Genomic DNA, 9,521 nt, shown 5'->3' with positions numbered 1-9,521 from the left:
ATACATATAGTCACGGGACATGGAGTAGAGAGTAGGAATGGAGTCAATGGAATTGTAATAGATAAGCATGATATCGGGGGTGGGAGGGCAGTAGATGGGGGAGGGGGGTTGTTACTTTGTGAGGGTAAAAAGGATAACTATTGCATTGTTCTGTACACCTGAAACTAACAATAAACATTTTTTTAAAAATTAAAAATTAAAAAATAAATGAAAGGGTTTGCTGAAGGAATTGGGATGGAGGTGATGAAGGCAGAAGAATCGGGCATACTCACGGATTCTCAGCTTGAGCTACTCCAGTGCCACTTATACATTTGGGGAAGGCAGGAGAAGGTGAAATTTAGGGCAATGAGGAAGGAAGATGTTATGGGTTGAACTGTGTCCCCCCGAAAAGACAGACTGAAATCCTCATCCCCAGCACCTCAGAATGCGACCTTATTTGGAAATAGGCTTTTTGCAGGTGTACTTAGTCAAGGTGAAATGAGGGCCTGCTGGAGAAGGGTGAGCCTTTACTCCAATGTGACTGGTGTCCTTATAAGAAGAGGGATGTTTGGACACAGAAGCAGAGACACGCAGAAAGGCGAGCACCATGTAAAGACACAGACACTCAAGGAAGACAGGGCAGAGACTGGAGTGATGTGTCTCCAAGTCAAGGGCTGCCACGGATTGCCAGCCACTGGGAGAAACGACGGGAGAGGCACGGGAACGATTCTCTCCCAGAGCCCTCGGAACCAATCTTGAGGACACCCATATTTCGGACCTCTAGTCTCCAGAACTGGGAGAGAATATATTTCTGTCATTTTAAGCCACCCAGTCTGTGGTCCTCTGTTAGGGCAGCCAGGGGACTCTCTTACAGAAGAGAATAAGGATTTTTGTGGGGGCCTTGTGATGTCTGTCTGAGGAATCTCCTAGACATCCATATGGAGAGCTCCAGTAGCAATTGGATATATGAGTCTAGAATTACGTTATATAAAGCGATGCATTGTACTTTATTGAAGTACTTTATATGAGATATAAAATATGACATCTAAAGTGATGGCCTCAAAAGGGAGAAACCATTACATGAATGATGGTACACACATTTCATGAAATATTATGCTGCCTCTAAAGAGACTCATTATAAAAACTAGGTAGCAACCTGGAAAATGCTTACGATAAGGTTTAAACACATGAAGCCAGTGATGGCCACTGTGGAATAACTGTCTGGATGCGAAGCAGGTGTCAAGCTCTCTGTGTTCACATCCCAGCTCCAGCTCTTCGGAATGGCCTGGGATCCGTTGCACATTACTGTATCCTGCAGGTGATGTTTGTTCAATATATTTGTGGTGCCAGGGGAAGTGAACACAAGGCTGAATTGGAAAGTGTTGAGATGGCAGAGTAAAGGAGCAATGAGAGAATCAGCCGGTTAGCTCAGTTGGTTAGAGGGCAGTGCTCGTAACACTAAGGTTGCCAGTTCCATCCCCACATGGGCCACTGAGATGCGCCTTCCACAAGTAGATTGAAGACAACTACATGACTTGGAGCTGATGGGTCCTGGAAAAATACATTGTTCCCCAATTAAAAGAAAAAAAATGCTAAGAAAAAAAAAATGAGAGTGCAAGTAGAATTAAGCAAGGAAGACTTCCTGGAAGAGCTGACCTTTGTAAAAGGTCTGGGGCAGAGTACTTACCACAGGCCAGGCATTGTGGCAGCAGAAAGGAGTGGACTCAGTAACACCTCCAATAAGTCATTCTCTGTGGACACACTCAGGCTGGACCTCTTACCACACACCGGCTGTCCTGATGGTGCTTATCCATGTCTCTCTGTCCCACTGTGAGCTCCTTGAGGACAGGGGTCATCCTTCTCAGTAACCGTAATCACGAGACTGGCACAAGGGACATATAAATTCAAGGCAAGAACAACGGAATCAGAATTTGATTGTCACGCAGGAACTAACAGGAAAGGCACATTGACATCATAGTCTATCAACCTTTGGACGTGAGCCTCCTTCAAATCCCAAGAAAATAGGATCTGAAGCCGGAAGCATAGTTGCACTTTCAGATGACGGTTAAGTAGCTTTTCCGAGGTGAGCACAGGGACTTAATTACTTTGGAAGAAATGACAGAAGCAAACACCACCAATTAGGAAAACATAATGGAAGGAGAGAACCCATTTTACAACAGCAATTAGAATCCATACACTGAGTAAGGAAGACTCGCAGTGTACAATCATAAATCAACTTTATCTTGTCTCCCAACCCCTATAAAAGTTTTATTCAGAGGAAAGGGAGAGAAGTCCTTCCTCTGCCCTTTAATGAAAACTCAAGCATCCTGTGACTCTTCTGATCACTCTTAGGAAAGAAAACGTCCTGTCATCACTTCAGTCACCAACGCTATTCATAAATTAGATGCTCAGTCCCAAACAAAAGCAAAATTCCAAATTTTGTTTAAAGTTCAACCTTTTCTCCCAACCATGGCTTGCTGCAGGCGGGACCCCGATAGCTGGGGATGGGGACACGGAAAGCTGCTTTCCCCAGACCTTCCTCCCCAGTTTGCTAAGTATGACTTCTGACCTCTCCAGGGCTAGAAAGGTGGGGTAGTGGGGAGAGGCAGAAGGAAGGCGAGCAGGGGAGCTCTTACTTGACCAGTACTATTGTAAGATGGCTTGAAAGCTGACTTCCTGTGGGCACATCCTTGGAATTTTCAGACACTCCCCCAAGCCCTGAGGACCTGTCACCCTTATGTGGGTGTCACACTACCTTGTATCCCATTGTTCACTCCTAGGAAGCCAGCGGTACCTTCAGTTTGTCCCCCTGTTGGACAGACCTAAGAGGTCTTCACATCAGTTCTTCCAGTGCATTGCCCCCTTCTAGCCCATGGGAACAGCATCCTGTGCGCAGACCAATTTTGGGCGATCAGGCTGATCCGAGCAGTGCCATCTCTGCTTTGCCTTGTCTAAGATGGCACCCACCTGTCATCCTTTAGATTTCTTTGGAGGCTGTCAGATGCCAGTCCACCGTGTCTCCCCACTTCACACTACCAGAGACATGTGTGCAGCTCTCTAAATAGACTCCATGAAGCCCCTCTCTCTTGACTTGAAAAGGGGAGACACACAAGAGCTCTCTCTCTCTCATGATCTCTGTTCAGCCCTAATCTAATGACAGAGCTGAGGGTCTCAGGCTCTCTCTATAGCACTGTGCTGCTAAACGGCATAAAGGGCGGGCAAGCACGCGCGCACACACACACACACACACACACACACACACACACACGTGCGCATGCCCAGAGAGGGGACTCAAAGATGACTCCAACACTGTTTCTCGAGGGTTTCGGTCTCTTAGGGGATCTAGAATATGCATCTCTAAGGTTAGCATAAGGCAGTTGGTTCCTACTGGGCACAGTGAAGAAGTATCCGTGGACAAGGTGACCTCTGAGCATGGTCTTGAAGAATGACTAGCATCCGGATAGGCTGAAATGAAGTTTTTTCACAGAGATGAAATAGTGTGAGCAAATGTCCAGCAGTGGGAATGAAGGGAGGTGTGCACAGAGACCCCTCCTTGGGCTGTTTACATGACACAAGTGGAGGAGAAGGCCAAGCCAGACTGAAGACCAAGATAAGGGGGTTGGATGCTTTCCTGCAGGAAGTGAGAGGTTTTGAACAGGGCAGCAGGGTGGAGGATGGGTTGGGGAGGGCTAATTCTTAGTGAAATGTGTTCTTCATTTCCTGGTGTCATTAACCAGAACCCCATTAAGAAGAAAAACAAAACAAAAACCTTCCAGGACCTGCTTTCTTTTCCAGAAAACTCCTTGCCCTTTGGAACCTCTCCTGAGTTCAGTTTATAAAGACATCCAATCCTGTTTTTACTACGAGTTCAGGGGCCTTTGGCACAGCTGCCTGTCCCAGGACCCTCCTCCGAGCTCTGGGGCCCTCAGCTTCAAGCCTGATGGGGCTACTCGACCCATCTCCCCTTGGCCCCCAATGCTGCCCCCTGGAAGAGGCCTAGAAGAGGGGCTCCCTTTCTGAGCAGGAGAACCATAAAAACCTTGCCTCCATGAGCCCAGCCACAAAGGCTCCGCCCTGGGCCCACTGGAGCCAAGTGGGAAAAATCCGGGAGGCTGCAAAGTCCAAAAAAACAGCAGGTTTGGATTCCAATGCAAGCTCTCCTTCCCTTTCTGATCTTGAGACCTCACTCAGCCTCTATGTCTTAATCTGTAAAGTGGAAACAACGCCTCCTATCTCACAAAGTTGCTGTGCAGATTAAATGAGAGAGAATGTTGAAGCCTAGCTAGCACATAGCAGATGCTCAATAGACACTCCTCGCACTCTATACCCCAACATCTCTCTGTGTCTCGGTTTGCACATCTATTAAATTTGGTGGGGATTCAAGGATACAGTTGGGTCTGATAAAGTTCCTAAGCCTCTGCCATCTGCCCCACACAGAGGCCCTGGGGAGAGGAGAGGGACTTGCTCCGCCGTGTTTAAGCTCCAGAAGCTATTTCTTCTTTTATTATTTTCAACAGTGAAAAAGAAATCACAAAACCTGGCACACATTCACACATTTGGCATGAGCCCACACCCCCCAAACTCTACCAACTAGCACCGTCTGACTCAGTTTCCCCATCTGTGAAGCAGTTGCAACTGAGACAGGCCCCCACCCTTCCCCTTCTGTAATGGCCCACTAGGTTGGAGGGACAGTGCCCAGCAGAGGGCGCCCTGAGTATAACCTCCAGGCCAAGGCCCTGGGGAAAGGCACCAGGCCAAGGAAAATTCTAGTGGAAAAAGGGAAGAAAGGATCCAGGTTTATGAGTCCCAGACTTTGAAAAACAAAACTGCTGAGCTGTCTCCTGAGTTAGGGAAAAAGAACACCACAGCCGCCCCAAGATTTCCAGGAAACAATTTGTGAAGGCTTGGGGCAATGCAAGGTTGGCAGGGGGACTTGAGGAGGCCCAGCTCTGTCTGATGCCCAGGGAGGTGGGAGACGGGGGTTGGGCGGTGTGCCTGTGGGAACGTGAGTGTTCAGGTGTTCTTGGTCACGGCGGAGTGACGTGCCTATGTGTGGGTTTATGTGTGCCTGTGCTCCATCCCACAAGTATTTATTGAACGCCTATGTTCCACTGGGCACGGTGCTAGGTGATAGGGATGCAACAGCAAATAAAACAGTCTCTGAACTCACAGAGCTAGGTTTAGTGAGGGAGGCAAATTCACAGGAATTTCAGTTCAGTGTGCAGGCAGGGCAGAACACTGGCTTTGCAGTCAGGCAGCCCGGGATGCACATCCAGCCCCTACCGACACGACCTTGGAGAACTCCAACACACAGCCTCCTTAGCTGGAAAATGAAAACATGACAACGACGTCCTAAGACATAGCATAGGTACGTACATTTTCAATGACTGGTCTCCATTATGTGCACACAAGCACATACAATGTGCAAAGTCCAGGTGAGTTACATGTGTGGCGTTAGCTCATCTGCTTAGGTTGTGTGTTCGGCATACCAGGCTCTATCAGAGGTCGCAAGTAGTGGCCTGCAGACACAGTTTGTGGGGATGCTCGTTTGGTTTGAACTTATTTCTTTGGCTCACAGAGTGTTCTAAAAATCAAAACATTTCACATAAAAATCCAGATTTCCAGTCTCTCTTGAAACCATGGAAGATCTGGCCATCCTGCAAGCATGTTCATGTGTGTGCCTGTATGCCACGTTCCCTGCTTCCCAGAGATGTGTCCTTCCCAGGAGCACCCCCTCTCCTGGCCCCTCTCCAGGCCTGTCCTTGGAGGGGTGCCAAGGTGGCTTGGGAGGGCTCATGTGCAGACACAGTCTCTGTGAAAGGAGAAGCAAGACCAGGCAGGAGCTGGTGCCAGGGCCCCAGCCTCCCCAGGCAGCTCCAGTTTCAGCAATCAGAGGGGCCAGGGAAAGCTGTGAGCCCTACCCCAGGCTCGCTGGCTGTGCAGCTGGACACTGGTTACAGAACCCAGTAATTAAGGATGGCAGCTCCACAGAATGGCTTTCTTTTCTTGTCCATAGGGTTTTGCATGTTAAAAATGCCTCAATTAGAGCTCCAAAATGACTAAGACAATGATCTCCCTAGAAAGTATCACTAGAGGTGTATACTATGGTTCTTTTTAAAATGAGCAAATTGTCTCATGGTAGAAGCCAAAAATGGACTTGTTAAACACATTTTGAGAATCCACAGAAGTGAAAGGTCGGAATCATATTTTCCTGGACCCTCCTAAGATGGCAAATCAGTCCCTCTTAATAGACATCTACTGTGTCCCCCTCAACCCCGCACCCCCTGTGTGCAAGATGTAGGCTGGACACAAGGGGCCTACAAACACAAATGTGCCCTGCTCCCTGGCTCTCTCGTGGAGATTTATCCAGGGAGAAGTGAATGCAAGAACAAGAAAGGACAGGGTATTTACTGAGACATTTTGGGGGCAAAAGGATGCCAGAACATAGAACAAGAGGCCTCTGGACCTCTGGCTTGACTATGCACGCTCCTACTCTTCTCTGAGGCGTTTCCCCTTTTGTAAGAGGCGGTCAGAAGAGCCAAGCAAACACCAGCCCCACACTCACCGCCCTCCCAGCCCCCAGCTTGGGCGTTCTCTGAGGGAGCTCAGGCTGTCACCTGGTTTTTAGCCTCTTACTCCCCGCCCCACATTCTTGCTTCCAAGTCTTGACTTGTGTTGGGAATTCATCTGGCTTGAGCTCTGAAAAAAAAAAAAAATCCATCAGAGGAGATTTTTCACACTGCTTTCTCTCTCTCAAAAAAAAAATGTCTGGAGTCCAAAATGACCAGACATTTAGTGGAAGCTTCCAGTATCTCTTATAGGGAGGGGTTCCTGGTCCAGGTGGGGAGAATAGCTTCAAGACAGGTGGGAGAGTTGTACCCCTACCCCAGCACCAGGGTTCAAGTGGTTACAGGGTTTGCTCTCAAGGATTCCTCTAAGGTCATTCTCCCACTCTGCAGATAAGAAAAACGATGCCCAAGGACGGGGGTGGGGTGGGACTTTCCCCATAGTCCTGATCTCCTGATTCCTGAGTAAGAGCTCTCCTCACTTCCTGGTTTCTCTCTCTCAGGCTGAGTGCTCAGGACGGAGTGAGATGAGATCCAGCAGGCTGCAACCCTCCCCAGCCAGATGGTAACTGCTGTTGAGCTAGAACATTGAATATTCTTGTTCCGCACCAGCCAAGAGCCCAGGAAACCCAACCTCACAAAGGTAAGCAATAATTCTGCAGCCCAGCAAAGGGCCTTGGAGGCCCAGGGCATCCACCTTTGGGAAAGTCTTTATCGCCAGAGTCTGTGAAAGCAGGGATTTGACACATAGCTATTCCAATCTCTTAGAACGCAGCACCTGGGTGGCCGAAGAGAGCAGTAGGTCGGCTACTATTAGTCCAAAGACACTTGCTTTCCTCATTATTGGCATCTTAGGAGCTTTCTTTATCAAAAGGTCCGTCTGCCAAGCAATTTGCCTGGATCGCGTCATGATCCCCGTGAGTGCCATTGGCACCCCCATCATATGTGGTAATTCCCAAAGCACTTTCAAAATGGCCGGTCTCACCAATAATTGGAAAAACACTAGGGACAGCTCTGGTGCCTACAATTCAAAGAACTTCAGAGGTGCTTTGTTTCTTTCCTTAAAACCTGGGAATCTGTTGAGATAGGGAAAAATCACCAGACATAGAAACTCCCTTCAACAAACAACCCCAGATTTCTTTTCAAATTTTTGTTAGAATGTTATTTCTAACTTTACAACACCCTGAAAAAGGCCAGGCCAAAGATACTTCATAAATGTTTTCTGATGATAGTGAAATCATCATTAACTATTGTTAACTTAAGTAAAAATGTTTATGGATAATGTCTTGCATATTAGTCATTCATTGAATAAATGTTTGTTGAATGCATCCTACATGTCTACCACTGGGCTAAGCCAGGGGAAATGACACTGAAAAAATAAGACACAGCTTTACTTTAATGGCTTTAATTCATTTAATTTCCTATATTCACATAATTCATATGTTCTAGTGGGGCAAAAAGAAAAAAAATTTGCAAACAGGCACATTTTGTAAATTGCCAGTTATAATAAGTACAATAAGAACCAAGGTGGAGATTAACAGAAGGAAATGTGGGACATTTTTAATTATCACATCAAAGCAGGGAATGCATATTACAGACTATAGTTTTGACAAGATTATTTGGTGTGTTTCTTTGTTTTGTTTTTTATATTAGCTGTGTATAAGTTACCACTGGGAGGTATTGAATGTGGGTTGAAGAACCCAGTACCATTTGGTCTTCTAATCCACTGGATAATGGATAACGTGTAATCATCTATTTAATTAAATTTCCTGGTTCAGGAATCAGAAGTTATCAGAGGAGATTAAGATGATGCTAACAGGAAATCTGTTCCCTAACTGTTTTTAACTAAACACTAGCCACGAATATGACAGAGACAAACACGCTGCTGGCAGTGAAAAGAAGGAGTAGAGGGCAAAATTGGGAATGTTTGGTTTGTTCAACTAGAGGGAATAATAGCCCGTTCTGGGCTCCACGCTTTAAGGGTTGTTGACCAATAGGAGCATGGCTGCTATTAGCTGACTGTATTCACTCACTTGGTTCGTTCACATCCAGGAGGTAGCCATCCTGTGGCTAGGAGCCCTGTCTGCCTCATTCACAGCTGTAATCTGGGGCCTTGCTCATGACTGAACACACAGTAAATACGTATGGGGTGAAGTCAATGAAAATGTCTGCAGCAACGGTGATCCCCCACTCCATCCCCTTCCTCCTTCCACGGAGCCTACCTCCCCCCAGACTGGTCTCTCCATTTCCTTCTCCTCTCCACCTGCCCTCAGGAAAGACTCCTCCTGACACTTAAACAGAGCTGTGGGTCCCAGTGGCTCCCTCCTCTCCTCTCCCTGAAGGGGATGGCCATCAGTCTCTTGTTAAAGAAATGCCAAGAATTAAGAGGCTGGAGAGGGTGGGCTGGTGTATTGACTGGGAGAGGAGTCAGGCAGCCCCCTTCACCTACCAGACCCCAGGCCTGGGTCTTGGAAACTGGGTGTGACTGTGACAGCATGCAAAAGATCCCAGGGAGTATCTGTACCATTCTTGTCACCTGACAAAGGAGAAAACTGAGGCCTAGAGCAGGAAAACGACTCGCAGCTTGCCGGTGAGAAATCAGATGAGATCTCAGCGTGGTCCGAACAAGTGGAAAAAACACCAAAGTCTGGAGTGACTGCCCTTCCCACTCCCGGTGCAGCCATATACTGGCTGCTTACCTGGGACCAGGTTACCTAACTCCTTAAGCCTTCGTTTTCTCACCCGGACAGTAGAAAATAGCTTTCTCACCTCTTCTTGGTGATTTTAGTAAATGGAGCAATGCATGTGACATACTTAGAGCAATGTCTGATATTAAATAAAGGGTAGTCACTATTATTGTTGCTATTAGTTTTTTTTGTTTTTTCTTTAAAGATTTTTATTGGGGGAATTGGGGGGATGGGAACAGTGCTGGGGAACTGGGGGAAGGGGAACAGACAAGTTGCTGTCGTTTTGTTC

General features: G+C 47.2%; 1 protein-coding gene across 1 annotated transcript in view; it reads left to right on the top strand.

Moving 5' to 3' along the window:
• Window positions 1–7,050: 7,050 nt before the first annotated feature.
• The window catches only part of TRAF1 (TNF receptor associated factor 1), a 34,145-nt gene continuing 31,674 nt past the window's right edge, over window positions 7,051–9,521 (top strand). The window contains exon 1 of the mRNA XM_019648275.1: window positions 7,051–7,188. The gene's annotated coding sequence lies outside the window, so the exon portion shown is untranslated. The remainder of the gene's footprint in view (window positions 7,189–9,521) is intronic.

This window comes from Hipposideros armiger, unplaced genomic scaffold (genome assembly GCF_001890085.2).
Source record: "Hipposideros armiger isolate ML-2016 unplaced genomic scaffold, ASM189008v1 scaffold_123, whole genome shotgun sequence".
NCBI lineage: Eukaryota > Metazoa > Chordata > Mammalia > Chiroptera > Hipposideridae > Hipposideros > Hipposideros armiger.
The sequence above is the reverse complement of the archived record's forward strand: the minus strand, read 5'-3'. Positions and strand labels throughout refer to the sequence as shown.